This window comes from Canis lupus, chromosome 5 (assembly GCF_011100685.1).
Source record: "Canis lupus familiaris isolate Mischka breed German Shepherd chromosome 5, alternate assembly UU_Cfam_GSD_1.0, whole genome shotgun sequence".
Taxonomy (NCBI): Eukaryota; Metazoa; Chordata; class Mammalia; order Carnivora; family Canidae; genus Canis; species Canis lupus.
In genome coordinates, this window is record NC_049226.1 from 51,160,866 (window position 1) to 51,176,975 (window position 16,110).

General features: G+C 49.8%; 1 long non-coding RNA gene across 1 annotated transcript in view; it reads right to left on the reverse strand.

Annotated features, from left to right (window-relative positions):
• Positions 1-12,304, reverse strand: part of LOC119872021 — a 51,716-nt gene extending 39,412 nt beyond the window's left edge. Inside the window, exon 1 of the long non-coding RNA XR_005358900.1 lies at positions 12,191-12,304. This is a non-coding gene — a long non-coding RNA (uncharacterized LOC119872021). The remainder of the gene's footprint in view (positions 1-12,190) is intronic.
• Positions 12,305-16,110: the final 3,806 nt, after the last annotated feature.

Sequence of the window (16,110 nt, forward strand, 5' to 3'; positions counted from 1 at the left end):
GTTCTTACAATAAAATACCAAATCGTCCCCCATGGCACTTGGGGCTCTTCACAATGGAGCTCTGACTTCGACGGAAGCCCCATAGGCAGATCACCAGGGCCTTGGGAAGCTAGGCAGCTCCTATTCCTCCAGGACAGGTGTCCAAATGGGACCTCCACCTGCCGTCTTAGAAGATAATCAAGGTTATGAGAAGGTGAGGCTAGGAGCAGACTAGTGTCCTGCTCTTGGCTAGCGCGGGGTTTTCTGAAGAACTCTGGAGAGCCTCTCTAAGGGTATTGATTGGAATTATAGCATGAAATAAATGCACATAGGAGGGCGGAGCTGCAAAGAATGGAACTGCAACACTGTGTTTGGAAGGGAGGGCAGGGTTATGAAACCAGCAAGATAGGTAAAGATAACCCAGGGGTTAGGGTAGCAGGCAGCTCACACCCCTCTAGGGGTTAAGGAGAAGAGAAGGAATGTGCTCTAGTGGCCATGCAAGTCACAGCCAATGCCAGGACTGTGGAAGAAAGGAGGGGAAGGAGAGAGGGATGGACCCCTAACCTCCCACACTGCACTCTCCTGCTGCGGCTGCCTTTTGGCCAGATCCAGCTAGAATTGAGAGCCTAAGGGAGTCTGGGTGATGTAGTTCTTAGGAGTCAGCCCTCTAGGGCTATGAGCAGGCTATGAGGGCAGAAAATTAATTAGATAAGAATGACCACAAAAAAGCATTACCAGCACAGCAAGTGTCCCAGCATCCTGCGGGGAAAATGAGAACGACCAACCCTAAGAGGGTCAACTCTTCCCCAAGAAAAAATATGCCATGTAAGGAGAAGAGGAGCCTGGCTGACAGGCAGCATTCCCAGCCAGGCCAGAGTGTTCACATAGCACCTAGATTCTATGTCTGGCACACCTACCAGAACAATCCACACAGCCAGACATCTCATGCCCTGGCCCATGCACAGGGGGGAGGGCAGAGGGCAGAGGGGTTGTCCTATGATCCTAGACCTCACCCATCCTCCCTGCTCCTCCCCAGGACCAAGACCTGGGCAGGCGACAGGAGCCTGTAGTGCCACCCATAAGAGAGGCAAAGATGACTCAGATCCAATAATAGAATAATGATAAGAGTAAGTGATAACACTTGCATGTTATATAACATGTTATCGATTGTTATCACTGCAACAATCACACAATTAAGCTCTACCTATGTTCCAGAGACTGTGCTCATTCTGTTAAATGATATAGCCCTCTTCCAGCAACTAGGAGGTGGTGGCTAGTATTCCCACTTAAAAAATGAGAGTAAGACCCACAATAGGTAAGCAGCTTGCTAAGGTTACTGTCAAGCCCGAGTTTGCTGGCTGCAAGCCAGGCTATTAACTACCATGCCAGACTGTCCTCGATGCCAGCTGGAACCCACAGATGAGTGGGAGAGAGAGGCAGGATTCACGCAACCCTCTACAAAGGGTTGGAACTTGCCTCTTCAGAGTGGTCTTGCAACACTGGCCCTGTAGGCTGCATTTTCCAATTATGCCAACTTCTGATACCCTAAGCACTCAGCTTTCCCTTATCCCTGGGCCTTTGCACAGGCTATTTTCTTTACCTGGAATATTGCCTTCCTCCTTAATCCCCTCATGGCTTGATTCAATCTAACTTCTACTTACTATTGCTTGCTCCACAAAGCTTGTCCCTTGTCCTGCCCTCCCCCCCCCCCCCGCCCCCCTACAGAACTCAGCCCTCCACATGGCTCTGAGTTTTGGCCTGTTTCCTCTACCAGGCTGCAAGCCCTGTAAAGGCTGAGACACAGTTGTCTGGCTTACCCCTGTGTTCCAAGAGCCCAGCCCAATGCCTGGCACATAATGGGTGCCTGGTAAATGTGTGGCAAAGGCAGTTGGATGCTGGCACCAATTCGGCCACCCGGAGCCTAGAGCACAGGGCAGCCCACACAAGGAGAACCACACCCAGTGCTGCAGGAGCAAAGCAGAGAGGGAATCTCTCCAATGATCTGAGGCTAGAGCAAGCAGGGCCTCAAGGAGGAACTCTCAGAGCCAGGGATGCTGAGCTGAGATCCAAGCACAGGCAGGCTTTTAGTGGCACAGAAGAAAGGGAAAGGTGTTCCCGGTAGAAGGAGCAGCACGTGCAAAGGCTCAGAAGAATGAGCATGTGTGGTGAGCTACTTGGAGTGAATGACAGGAGGGGCCATGGGAGATGAGACCTGCAAGGGATGGGGTTGGCTTGTGAGGGACATCTAGGCTGGAAACAGGAGGCCAAGCTGGGTGGCAAAGAACACAAGCTTTAGGTTCAGAAAGACTTGAGATTGACTCCACACTTGGCCAGTTCCTGGCCTTGTGACCTTGGGTGAATTGCCTGACATTTCCAAGCCTTAGTTTCCCCATCTGCAAAATGGAATAATCACAGTTCTTGCCCCTAAGAGAATTAAAGGAAGTAATACCTGTAAAATGCTTTGCACAGTAAATGGCACATGGCAGGCATCATGGTAAGTGTCAAGCCTTCATAGAGCCATGCTGTCCTTTCCGGCAATCCAGGGGGAGTGGCTATGAAAGGTTTGTCCAGGATGGAGACAGGAGCTGCCCAGGAAGGGAAGAGGGGAGAGGGGAATTTTAAACAGGACCTTAAAGAAGGCGCTTGGGGAGGCAAGGCAGGGGTAGGAGACACGAACTGGGGGTGAGAGGACCAAAGCTCAGGGGCTCTGTGGGACCAGCAGGAGGGGCGTGATGTGGGATGGGCCAGGAAGGAGAGGGAGAGGCCAGGATGCAGTGCAGTCAATGGAGCAGGACCTCTGGAGTCAGCAGGTCAGAGTATGTGTGTGGTACTGAGCAAACCAAGAAACTACCATGGTCTACTGCTTCCTCCATGGTGAGACCAGCTGGTCATTCCTGCCTCAGTGGTCTGGTGAGGCCCCCAAGTGGAATACTGTCTGACTCCCTATACCTGGGGGTGGTCATTGTAATGACCAGTGGCCATGGTCATTACAGGAGGGCACGATCATTTGTGGGGTGTCTCTGGGTTGCACAGAGTGAAGTGAAAGAGGAGACCAGAGAGGAGGCTCAACCCATGGTTCCTGGAGGCAGGCATCCCTTTAGCTCCTCCCCTCCACATTGGCTGCCTTACTCCACTCCGCCCACCCACCTGTAGGGACAGGTGGAACCAGATATGAGCAAACTCTCTTTTTAGGATTCTGAATTCCTATGCAATGTCTGGGGAGAAGAACTAAGGAGAGGGGAAGACAACCAGAGAAGTCCAGCACCCAATTTGAGCCAGTTGAGTGGTCCCTGATCTGGGAAGGTTGGGTATTATCATTATTGTCTCTCTGCACTTCAGCAGGTAAATGAGCCAGGTTCCTCCAGGGGCCTGGCATCCTAGACCTGAAGTCAGAGCCAGAAGGCTCATCATTCCCACAGAGACAGATGTGCCCAGACAGGGCTGTGGACTTGCTCAGGGTCACCAGTTAGTCAGGTGGTGCCAGAACCATACTATGCCCAGATTGACACACACACACACACACACACACCCCTCCCATTATACCAAACCACTTCTGGGAGCACAGTATTGTCTCTGGAAGCCCCTGGAAGGCAGGGACAGCACCAAGGACCAAACACGACCACCACCATCATCACCAACAACAGCTATGGCTTGCTGAGCACCAACAGCACACAGGGTACCTGGCATTGATTCCTCACTGAGCAGCCCTTCAGGCTTCTGTATAGATAAAGTTGTGTGACATTGTCAAGGTCACACCATCTAGTCTTCTCAGGCCACCATTTGGTCTCTCTATTCTGATCTGGCTGTTGGAGGAGCAACCTGCCCACTAACTAGTGACTTCAGAATCTGCCCTGTACATCTACCCACTCAATGCTCTGTCAACACTTATATTTTTGCCAAACTTTGTTGTAAGTGCTCTATATAAGTGATCCTCATTTTCCAGATGAGGAAACTGAGACATAGAGAGGTTAGGTAACTTGTCTAGGGTTACTCAACCAGGTACAGTGGCTAAACTGAGAATTCTTACCCTAATCTCTGAATGAGCCAGGAGAGCTGCACCAGACACCACCGTAGAACGTGATTATACACAAGCATCATACCTCTTTTGTCAGTAGCCTCCTGTGGGTAGAAAAAATTACCTCAAACAAAAACCATTCTGGACAAGTTACTGTGGGTCTCAGTTTCCCCATCTGTAAAATATCCTTGCCTACTCTGATAGCTTAGGATGAAGTCAAGGCCACAGAACTACTGAGGGTCAAATACCACCCAGACACACCTGATTTCCTGATATCTCATCCTGGGTCATTTCCCTTTTCTGGAAATCTCCAGTCATCACACACACATATGCACACGTACACACACACACACACACACACACACACACACGACAGGCACTACTTAGAAAACTATAGGCCAGGGAAATTCCCCCTTCTTTTAGCACCATCCTGAAAAGGGAACATACGACACACCTTGGGAGAAGGTGTGGGTTGAAGTTTGGGTTGCTGGCCACACAGCTTCCACTCAAGGAACACCCCAACAATGCATACCCACCACCACTGGCTCGTCCTAGAGGACAGTGCAAGGTCAGGAGCATGGGCTCTGGTGTCAGGCTGGTATAGGTCTCAGCTCTGCCTGCTATTGCTGTTACTTAAATCCTCTATGCCTCAGTTTCCTCCTGCTTATTGAGAGGATGAAAGGACATAACACATAAGAGTGCTTGGCACAAAGGCTGGCACGGAGCAAGCATTCTGTCCCTGTCAGCTATTACAATTCACTGTGCATTCACACTGTTCTTTACTCACCGATTCACCCTCTACTCCAGTCTCTGTCAACAAACCTGCTTTGGACCTTTCCTCAATGACCTCCCTCCCCCTAGTCCTAGCTCTAGAAGGACGTAAGAGGGGAAGACCATCGTCTTCTGGATTCCTGTCTAAGCTCAAACATCGTAACAGATCACCATGAACCTAGTGGCTTACAACCACACAGCTTGACCCTGTTGCAGTCCTGGAGGTCAGAAATCCAAATCAGCCTCACTGGGCTACAGCCAAGTGTTAGCAAGGGCTGGTCCTCTCTGGAAGAGATCTAGGAGACAGTCCCTTTCTTTGCATGGGAGTAGAAACTCTCCAGAGGTACCCACCAACCCAGGCTCAAGGACCATTTCTCCGCCGTCAAAGCCAGCAACGTAGGATCTTCTCTTTGATCTCTGCTTCTGTCCTCACATCTCTTCTTGCTGACTCAGGCCCTTGTGTCTCCCGCTTAGGAGGCCCTAGAAAATCTAGGATGATCCCCCATCTCAAGACCTTTATCTTAATCACATCTACAAAGTCCTTTATATCAGGGAGAGTAACGTATTCACAGGTTCTAGGGATTTGAATGTAGATGTGTTTGGAGGGGCCATTCTTCTGTCCACCACATCCAGGCCCAGGATCCTGGCCCCCTGGCTTCCCCGGGGCCTCAGAAAAGGAGATTAGGTTGCCGACCTCCATCCCTGGACACAGCTGAGAGGTTGGCAGACATCACACCCTCTCAGACTCAGACACTTAGATCAATGCCACCATGTGCATTTCTCAATTGATAGAACTAAGGCCTGGATGTGACACAGCTCAGGCCAAGTCCCAGGTGAAGAAGGGCCTCCCCACCAAAAAAAAAAAAGGGGAGGGCATTCCCCCCTGGTGGGGCACCCTGCAGTGCTGCCAGTTACCTTCCAGATGTGTTCCCAGACCCCAGGCTTTTTTCTCTCCAGCCCAACCTCAACCCAGCCTCCAAGATGATCTTGTTAGAATAGCCCCAATCCTCTGCCTCTCCTGGCTTGAAACCCTCACCCAGGTTCTCTGTTGCCTCTAGGGTAAAACCCAAGCTCCCTGACCTGGCTCACTGGGGCCTTTCTTTCCCAGACTCTGCCCCCCATCGCCCTTTCTCAGCTTCCTCTCCCATGGCTCTCCCCTCCCCCACCTCCACACGCTGAGTCCTTCTCAAGGACATCATTATCTTCATCATTTTGGTAATAAAACCCACAACTTCCTCTTACTGAATGCAAATAACCGGGCAAGGGAATGTACTAACACTCAGTTATCTGCAAATGCTCTTCTCCTAACTAGAATTCTTGACTCTCTTCCACCTGTTAGCTAATAGACCAGGCTTGCCAGGAGGTCACAAGCCCACCTGCCCCTTCAGGCAGGATTAAACTCGCCCTCCTCTGGGCAGCCATGGAATGACCTCTGGCTTCCATTGCAACTGCTCTTGACGGACTTCCTGTCTTGCTTGTTTTCCACCCTGAGCTCCTTGGGGAATCTCTTACTTAATTAGGCATCCCCAAGCACTAGGTGCCTGACAGGATACAAATTCAGCACCCAGTGAAATGTTGGAGAAAAGAATGAATCCAAGCCTCCTCTCAAACCACTCCATTCCTCTTTATCCAAGCCTGCGTTCAGCAAGTGCTTGGCAGGCAGGTGCTTAGGTTCAGAGAACATGAGACAGGATTCTTTTGGGATTCTTAGGATCCAAAACTGTAGCGGGGAAGGAGGTAAGAAAGAACATTCTAAGTGCTCTGCATGTCTTTCACCTCTGCTTGTTTAGTCTCTACAATTGTTCTGCTGAATAGATTCTGTTACTACACTGATTTTACAGGTGAAGAAACCAAGCACTAAGAGGTAAGGATCTACCCCCAATCTCAGGGCAGGTAATCTGGGTGGTAGGATTTGAGATGGAGCTGAGGTCCCTATCCAGTCAAACCACCACCAGGAAGCCATTACCCCACCCACCCACCCCCATCCACTGCCTTGTACCTGTATTTATTTATCACTTACTATGTAAGAGGCACAAAGCAGGTGTTCTACATGCAATGCTTACTTAACCCTCCTCATGATCCTGGAATGTACTACGATCACCCCTGTTTTAGAGACTCGTACCACCTCATTTAGGCTGAGTGTCTTGATTAAAGCACAAAGGTTGGCTTTAACCTGCTTTCTTTTAAGCCTCAACTGAAGAAATAGTCTGTGGGGAATAACCTAGTCCTGTGAACAACACTGTGTGTATCCAATTGCAATGGGCTTCAGCCCTGTTATGCCCACTCAGGCCTAGGGACCTTGGATGGTTGCCAAAAGGCTGTGTGGCCATCTCAGGATTAAGGCAGGTTGGGAGGCCAGCACCTAAGGCCTCCTGCTTTGAGTTGCATGGAAGGAGAAAGGAATGGGTTTGGGGTCAGTTGTCCTGGGATCAATTCTATTACCACTTCTTCCAGCCCCTTACTAGCTCTATGACCTTAGGCAAATCACTGAAACTTCTGTGCCTTAACTTCCCCATTGGTAAAATAACATCTCCTTGGCAGAACTGTTACAGGATTAAATGAAATGGGTACATAGAGCTGCCAGTAACTGCCTGGTGTATAATCACAGTAATGTTAATAATAACAATCAAAACTGAAGTTCACAGAAGGTACAGGCCCAAGGTCACATGGTGTCCAGTATAACCCATGCTTTTCTTTCCATAGCTTCTGTTTTCAGCCGTAATGCCAGCACTCGGGCAGCTCCCCTGGTTTAACACCACAGAGTCCTCTTTGACTGGTCCTTCTGCCTCGTGGCCCATCCCCACCCCTGATCGGGACATTTGCAAGTGCTCAGTAGTGGGTGCATCTGTCTCCCGAGTTTCCTGCCCCTGTGTTGGGCCCCTCTGCCTCTCTTCTGGGCTAGCTCAATAACCTTTTAAGAACAGAGGCCAGCACAGCACCCAGTGCTTCATATGTACTCAGTAAATATTGAATGAGTGCTGTCATGATCTCTCCAGGCACTTTACTTCTTAATCTACACTTACTTTGCCCCAAATTCTCCAATCCTGAGATAACTGTGAATGCCTTGCTATACACATACAGAGCCTCTCCTAGCAGCCCCAGTGTCATCCCATGGGCCCCATGGACTGAAGACCCTCATGCTTTCCTCCTGTATCCTTCAAAATTCTTATCATCAGTCTGTCTTTGTTCATTCTATTCCCTGTGCTTGGAATGCCCTTCCCTTCCCTCCCAGACCCACTTGGCAAATTTCCAGTCATCTTTCAAAACACTCTTTCTTCACCCTAAAAATATGTATTGAGTGCCCATGATGTGGCAGGCACCGTTCTAGACTCTGAGGCTACATTCAGGAACAAAAAGAGAAGTCCCTGACCACAGGACACCTGTAGTCTACTGACAGTCTGGCCGTGGAGGCATGGTGGTGGTGGTTGGGGTACCCTGTAGCTCCATCAACCCCCTTCGAGGTGCCTCTTCCCAAACCTCCCTCCATTCACAGATACCACTGAGCTCCTTCCTGGTGCCCCTCTGTACTGGAATACTGATCACCAGGGTCTAGTGACATGTCTTTGTCAAGAATGGCCAGGACTCTTGTTTCTGCATCATGGTGTCTGAAGGAAGGAAGGATGGGAAAGGTTCCCAAGAGGTGGAACTGCAAGCTGCAGACAGGCAGTGGGGCTAGAGGAGGCAGTGCAGACTGAATTTACCCCTTCCACAAGTACCCCAAGCTCACGCCCTACCCTGGATACTGCCTCAGATCTTGAAGTGACCGCCAGTGTGTGCTGGAAGTTCTCAATCCTACTAGACTGGATGTTTAGCATGTGGAGTGCTTCTGGGGCTCCCAGCTGTCTTGACCCTTCCTGGTGGCCCTGGGCAATCAGTCAGCCTCACTGCAAAGTAGAGACCACTGAGGAGAAGGGCGTGGGAGAACAAGATGAGAATTAGCCCTTGGCCTTTCCTAAGAGAGGAATCTCGGTTTGGCCACCACCTCCCCACTGTGCTATTATCAACCCCCTTCTCAGCTAAAAACCTAGAGGTCAGAGGGTAAGTAATGTGCCCTCAGTTGCCAGCCGGTGGTAGAACCCAGGTGTACACTCAGGTCATTGGGCCCCAGAGACCACTCACTTGCCTAATTTCAATCCAAGTTTCAGGGGCGATGCCAGGGTTTCCCACCCTCAGCACTGCTGACATTGGGCCGGCTGTCCTGAGCACTGAAGAGTGTTTAACACCATCCCTGGCTTCTGCCCACCTGATACCAGAAATCACCTCCTTCTTCCTACACATAGACCAGTTGTGATAACCAAACAGGTCTCCAAACATTGTCCAATGTTGCACGGGGGCAAAAATCTCCCCGCTGGTCTCCTAACTGAGCAACTTGGACAAGTTTCATGGCCTTGGGTACCACTGCCCTCCCATATGAGACAATCTTGATGAGTGGTCTCCACGTGCTCAATGACTCAATGGAGGGGGGGGCAAGTATCAATTTTATTTATTTGTACTTTAATCCTTAATCTATGTATATTTAATTTTATTCAAGATCCAAGACATTGGTCTTTACCAGCGTGTGCTATTTAGGTTGCTAGTAGAACACAACTATGTCTGAATAAATATGATGAGCGAGGACATGTTTAATATTATTTAGAGGGAGGAGCAATCAGAGAAGTCTGGAGACCATTCTGCTAGATGGTCCCAAGGTTTCTGTCAGGCATCTATCCTAAGTTTTAAGATAATAAAAGGGGGCCTCCTACAATCCTGTGATGTCAGGAGTACTACTCCTTTTTGGGCTTCAATTTCCCCATCAGTTAAATGGAGATAGAAAAGGATGTACCTCATAAGATTGTTTCATGGACCAAAAAAATAATGCATGCCCAGTGCTTAACACAGTGTAGAATCCTGCTCAGAAATATAATTTTCATGTATAGATGAGAAAACTAAGGTTACAGAATCTTCCAAAATTCCCCCTTGATTCTTAGGCTCCTGTGTGGTGAAGGCCAAATTCAAACCTCTAGGTTTGAAGGCCAAATTCAAACCTCTCACCCCAGTCCACCTTGCTCCTCACCCCCAAATACATGGCTCCCGTGGATCCTCAGGGAATTTTCAGGGCTTTCCCACCCTTTCACATTTGTGTCCCTAGGACCTGGCACACAGCAGCACATGTCAGATTTCAATTTGGTGGAATAAATAACTGGTTCCCAGTCCCATTTTGTGTTATAGCTTTCTGTTTGCCTTAATTTCTACTCTCCTCAGGAATGTAAAATGCAAAGCCACTGCTATAGATGCTCATTAAAATTTGTTGAAGAAATGAATGAATGAACAATGAACAAAGACAGTTTCTGTTTTATGGGTCAGGCCTCAGATTTCTGAAAATTACAAAAGCGCTTAGGAGAAGGTGCTCTCGTAGCACCCCAGAATGTTCCTTCAAGGCTTGTATTACGGTTTATAGTTGCGTGGTTGTCAGTCTTCCTCTCCTCCCTCATAGATGACAATCTCCACAAAGTCAGGATGGGTCCTTTCTGCCCATTGTCCTATTTCTAGTGCCCTGTGCTTGTCTAGCATACAGTGGTACCCATGACTTGCATGCTGAGGGGACCTGAGTCCATAAAGTAAGAGATGATCCTAGCCTCTCCTGCCTTTCACAGCGGAGGCCCAGAAGATGGAGGTGGCCTGGTCACAGTCTGTCGGCCAGCCACCGTCAGAAGCAGGTCGACTGCCACCCCAATTCCTATCTCCCTCCCTTCCCTGAATCAGGAATACTGAGGATGGTGGCAACTCAGGTGCTCAGAATCCCAGGGGTGTCTCTAAGAGAAAGGAGAGGAAACATCTCGATCTTCCCTGTTGGTGTCAATGGAAGATGTGCAGCAGCAGGGAGAAGTCTGTCCTTCCGGAGCGTATGAAGGCCGGGACAGGAGCTTGAACCAGCCCCACCCTCTTCCTATACTGGCTGCTGACTCAGTAGGTCATAACTGGAAAGTGCTTTGCAAATGGGCAGGCATCTCTGAGGGACAAACCAATTAGTACAGGCCAGCCCCGGACTCACCAAAACCATCTGCCTCTCTTCACCTGCCCAATCCTCCATCATCCCTTCACTTGTACCATGGCAGCGAATAGTGGTCATCAGCCAGGCCACGCCACTTACCAGCTGTGGGATTTGCAGCAACATTCTTAACATCGCTCTGCCTCGGTACTCGTCATGTAAAATGGGCACAACAGTGTTTATCTCCCAGGGTTGCTATGAGAATTTGAAGTTTATATATTTATATATATGGCTCAGAGCAGTGCCTGGCACACAAGATGTGCCACACAAGTGTCAGTTTCTATTACTCCGTGCTAGGCGCTGAGAATGCACCTCCCTGCCCCTTTGGCCCCTCTACACTGACCTCTCCTTTGTTACGATGGATGCACGTCTGTGCTCTTCGCAAACACTTGCTCCCCACTTGGCAGCAGATCTCATCCCTTCTCACCTCCTCAAAGCCATTGCTCTAGCGATTGTCTCCTTTTTGGTCTGAATCATCCATTTCTGCCTCTTAGGCTTAATGATTCTCATCAGCATGAAGACATGCTCCTTTGCTCATGCTGGCTCACACACACACACACACACACACACACACACACACACACACTTGAGCCCACATCCTCCCCTAGCTTCCACCTTGCAGCTTTGCTCCTCTTTATAGCAAAGCTCCTCAAAAGAGCTGAATATGCACCCTACCTCCAAAACCTTGACTGCTCTGGTCAGGTTGTACCCCAACCCTCCTCCAAAAGTGCTCTTGCCAAAGTCAACAGTGAGTCCTCCCCGTCAAGCCAATGACTGAGCCCCAGTCTGGATCTTAATGAACCAGGCAGTAGCATGACACACCATGCACTTCCTCCTCTGTGAAGATCTAAGGGTGGCTTTTAGGACTGACAGCCTTTAGCTTCTCCTCCCAACTTGGTGGCTTCTCCTCAGTCTCCTTTGCTGGTTCCTCCCCACTTTCCTGCTTTCGAAAACCCTGCACAGGAGGCCCAAGGCACAGTCCTTGGCCCTCTTCTCCTCTGTGACCTCCTGCAGCCTCCCGGCCTCAAGTACCATGCATACACTGCACACAGTCAGCTCCCCAAGGTCTGTCTCCAGCCCAGCCTCACCCACTCCACACCTCCTCATCTCCACAGGGATGTCCTTAGGCATCCACATCAAATGTGTTCACCATTAGTCCTCCGTCAGCGAACACCCCCAAATTGCTTCACCTGCCATCTTCCCATCTCAATTGATGACAATTCAATCTTTCGGTTTGCTCAGGTCCAAAATCCTTGGATTCATCTCCACTCCTCTCTCCCATTTGTGCTGCTTTCCAGTCTGGCAGCAAATATTGCTGGTTCTCTCCTCAGAAGATGGTCAGTCTGACCATGTATCTTAGCAGCCCTCCTACCCTTGATCTGAGGCCACCACCTCACCTGGATTATCACTGAGGTCTTCACAGAGGATCCTTCTGCTGCCATCCACATCCTGCTTGGCTGTTTCCAGCACAGCCCCCAAGAAATCCTGTTAAGACATAAGGCAGATCATGTCATTCCTCTGCTCAAGCCCTCCATGTGGCTCCTGTCACAATCAGAATGAAAGCCAGAGTTGGCATAATAGTTCATAAGGTTGTGTGGGACCTATGTCCTTCCCTGGCACCCCACAGACTCCAGTCCCCGCCCTGCTCTGTGCTGCTTCCGGGGTGTTCCCCTCCAGGGGAACAGGGGCTCTGTGCAGGGGCTCACCGGCTCCCCCTTCTATCCTCGCTCCAGGCCGCCTCCTCAGGGAGGCCCTACCTGGCCCCTCTCTTCCCCATGTACACCTTCACCCCACCACGCTCTCTGCCCCGCTCGGCCCTAGTTTCCTCTCTGGCTCTGCGCCTTCCTGACACATGGGGTGCTTCCCTCACTTGCTTCCCCGGCAGCCCCCTGGGATGTGAGCTCCATGCCAGTGGGATGGGAGCTTAGAACAGTCTCGTTCACTGCCAGCCGCACGTAGCGTGCAGTCAGTGTCTGGTAAGTGAATGAATCGTCCGTTGGCTTGGTTTGCCTCTGTTCATTGTGAGGCAAGAAGCTGCGCCTTCTGCGTGGTCTCACCCAGGGAGGCACTTGCTACGGCCTCTCGTGAGGATTTGTCAGGAGAATGGACAATGACGTTAATAGCTACGTGAAGAATTCTGTTGTAGCAGAGATCATGCTGGGCGGCATCAGTCATGTTCTTCAGAAACCAGCATCCTCCTCCAGGTGCTTCTTGGTCACTGCCTTCAAAGTCAGGCCCCGTATGCGGGCTCCGACTTGGGAAGATGTGGCCTCTGCTCTTCTCCCCACCACGGCCCGGAGGCTGCCGCTCACAGCCCCAGGCCCCGCGGTCTTTCCATGTCCACCTACAGGCTCCCCCACATCCTTGAGGCCTCACCTGCTGCCCTGGCCCACTGGACTCTCTCTGCCCCTCGGTAACCTTTCCACCCCGAGCCTCACCCTGCCAGGTGCCCTGTGAGTCAGCAGGAGGGCTCTCTCTCACACCTCCAGACGGGGTGGAGGCCATTTCCTGGGTGAGGAGTGTCCTCTGTCTCCAGAAGTCTCTCTAGGCTTCTGCCCATGGGCAGAGGAAGGCCAGCCCACCCAGGGCTCCATCACGATGGACAGGGTTGGGAGCACCTGGAGCTTCTCTCCTGGTGGCTTCTATTTCCTCCAGGGAGGCGGGAAGTAAGGTCTTCAGCTGAAGCTGATGATGGGGAAGGAAGTGTGGAGGAGAAAGTTTGAAACAGCTGAGAGCGGGACAGTGACTGGAGAGAATGAGAGCAGCTTGCCAGGCAGTAATTAGTGTGTTTAGATGTTTTTCTCAGGCCATGGTTAACGCACAGGTGCAACAGCAGAGTAGGTGGAGAGTCACCTTTAACCAGAGTTGGGGTTTTGCCCAACAGTGTAATGAGTCAAGTGGGAACAAGAGAAATTGTATGTCGGGGAGTGACTATAATGAAAATGACAGTATGAGAGGTGAGAGTGTGTCATAAGGACACCCAGTGGCCCAAAGGCCTAAGTTTGCTGGGAAAAACTCTGACAACAGATTTGAAATTGGAACTGTCCTAGAACGCCTTTTCCAGAAAGTTCCCTGACCCACCCCTTTCCAGTGTGGGATCAGTCACTGTCTCCTATCTGCTCCCACAGCACCCTGTGCTCACCTGTATTGTATTTTAGTGCTTGACTTATACTTGATTGTATATCTTCCTCCTAGACCATGAGCACTTGGAGGAAGGAAGCCAGTCTCATATTTCTTTGATGCCAGACCCAAGGAAAAGCTCACCAAGCAATCACTGACTGCCTGAACACACGTATTTGATAGAACCCAGACCGTGTTCTGTATAGTAATAGATCCTCATGTTTGTATAGCAATTTGCAGTTGGTAAAGTAATTTCGTATTCATGATCTTATTTCAATCTTACAACCACCCTGCAAGAGAGCAACTCATTCGTTCACTAACTCACTCACTCACTCATTCATTCTACTAAGAGCACTTACTCCATGTCAGGTACTGTTTTAGGCACCGGAAGACAGAAACAGAACAGACAAACACAAAACAAAACAAAAATCCTCCTACCTTCGGGGCGCTTACACTCCTGCAGAAGGGGTTGCCTGATTTACAGATGGGTAGAGCTGAGGTCAGCTCAGAGAGGCTAAGCAACCTGACCAAGGTCACGGGGCCTGCGGGTAAAAGAATCAGGATTGGGACACAGGACTGTCTGACTCCAAGTATGAGGAATGCATTTCTCACCACACCACAGTTACCTCTCGGGATCGTGGGCTTATCCGTGAAGTGTCTCCCCCCAACCCCCCAATCTAACAACAAATAAAAGGAGACTTGGCAGAGATCCACACCCCGGACTACCTTGGAACTCCTTCCCTTGTCGGTATATGTGTTTAACAAAGATGTGAGAAATACCTGCCAGGTCTCTTCTTGCCAGAGCCAACGACAGAAGCCACACCGCATTGTGAACACAGCGTCTGCTTGTGTGCAAACCCGCAGGCATTTTTAGCAACTTTGGGGAACATAAAGAAAGCTGTTGGTTTTCTTTGCACATATTTTTCGCCTCTGCAAAAGGCTTCTCACCAAGCAGCAGCCTCAGAGCTGCCTTGTATTTGATCTTAAGACATGTAATGTCTTTGTAACTCACTGGCTGAGCTACAGCTAAAAATTCTTTCACCTGTTCTTTGTTCCCTCCTGTGGAAAATGGGTCTGGCAATCAAGGTCCCTACCTCCCAGGGTGGTTGTGTGGATTGAATGAGGTCCTATGAAAATGCCAGCCTTTCTGGAAAGCTTTATGCCCTGGGGGAAGACTGGGGATGAGTGCGGTGAAGGCAGCCTAGGGAGAAACCTTCCTCAGAAGCTGAAGCACCTGGACTGGAATCTCAGCTCTACCACTTAGCGCAGCAGAACCTTAGAGTCAGTCGGTTCTTCCTGCCTCAGTCTCCCTCATCAGTTTCCCAAAGGATTGTACTTAGTGTTAGAAACAACATATATGCAGTGTCCAGCATGGAGCCTGCATGTGAGAACTGTTTAATAAATGGCACACAGTGTTTAGTATTATTATTAGCATCATCACTACTGGTATTAATATTTGAGTGGTCAGGCAAACAACAATTTTAGGAATTTCAGACTGCATGCCTTGAGACAGGGATTATATTTTTTTTGTATCTTAGTATGCCCGATGTCCAAAACTCGACCCGGAAGTTAGGAACTGCTGGTAAAAGTTTGGAGAACTAGAGTAGATGAAGGAACAGTCAAACCCCTTGGTGTGGTTAACTCAGGCTTGGGCAAGAACAGGTGTTCACTGCACACCTGCCATGGGGCAAACCTCAGTCTTCATGTGGGTTCACTCCTTATCCTAACTTACAAGGTAGTTATTTTTGTTATCCACATTTTTTAAATTACGAAATTGACCCTCCATGGTCAAATGACTTGCCCAAGTTCACTTAGACAGTGGAGGCAGAGCGAAGACCAGAACCCAAGGGCGTCTTGCTTCTGAATCCACATTCTCACCCTCAACCTTGAACTGCCAGCAAGAGCTCTGCCTTGAGGTTTCTCCTGCTTCTGACTTCTCATTGAGTTCCTGGCTATTTGGTTGTTTCTGATGTTCCCAGCAGGAAGAGTAAACCTTCTCTCTATAGAAGCCTGAGAAAATGATTGACATGGCCAGCCTGTTTATTGTTTGGGAGTGTTTGTTGTGTTTCAGTGTTCCCCCCATAATGGCAGGCACTGATAGTGCAAATGGAGACCATCACACATCTAAGGCCATCCTGTCCTTGGCAGTACCAACCCATGCTGGAAGCAGATGTCACCCTCTGCCAAGAGGCACAGG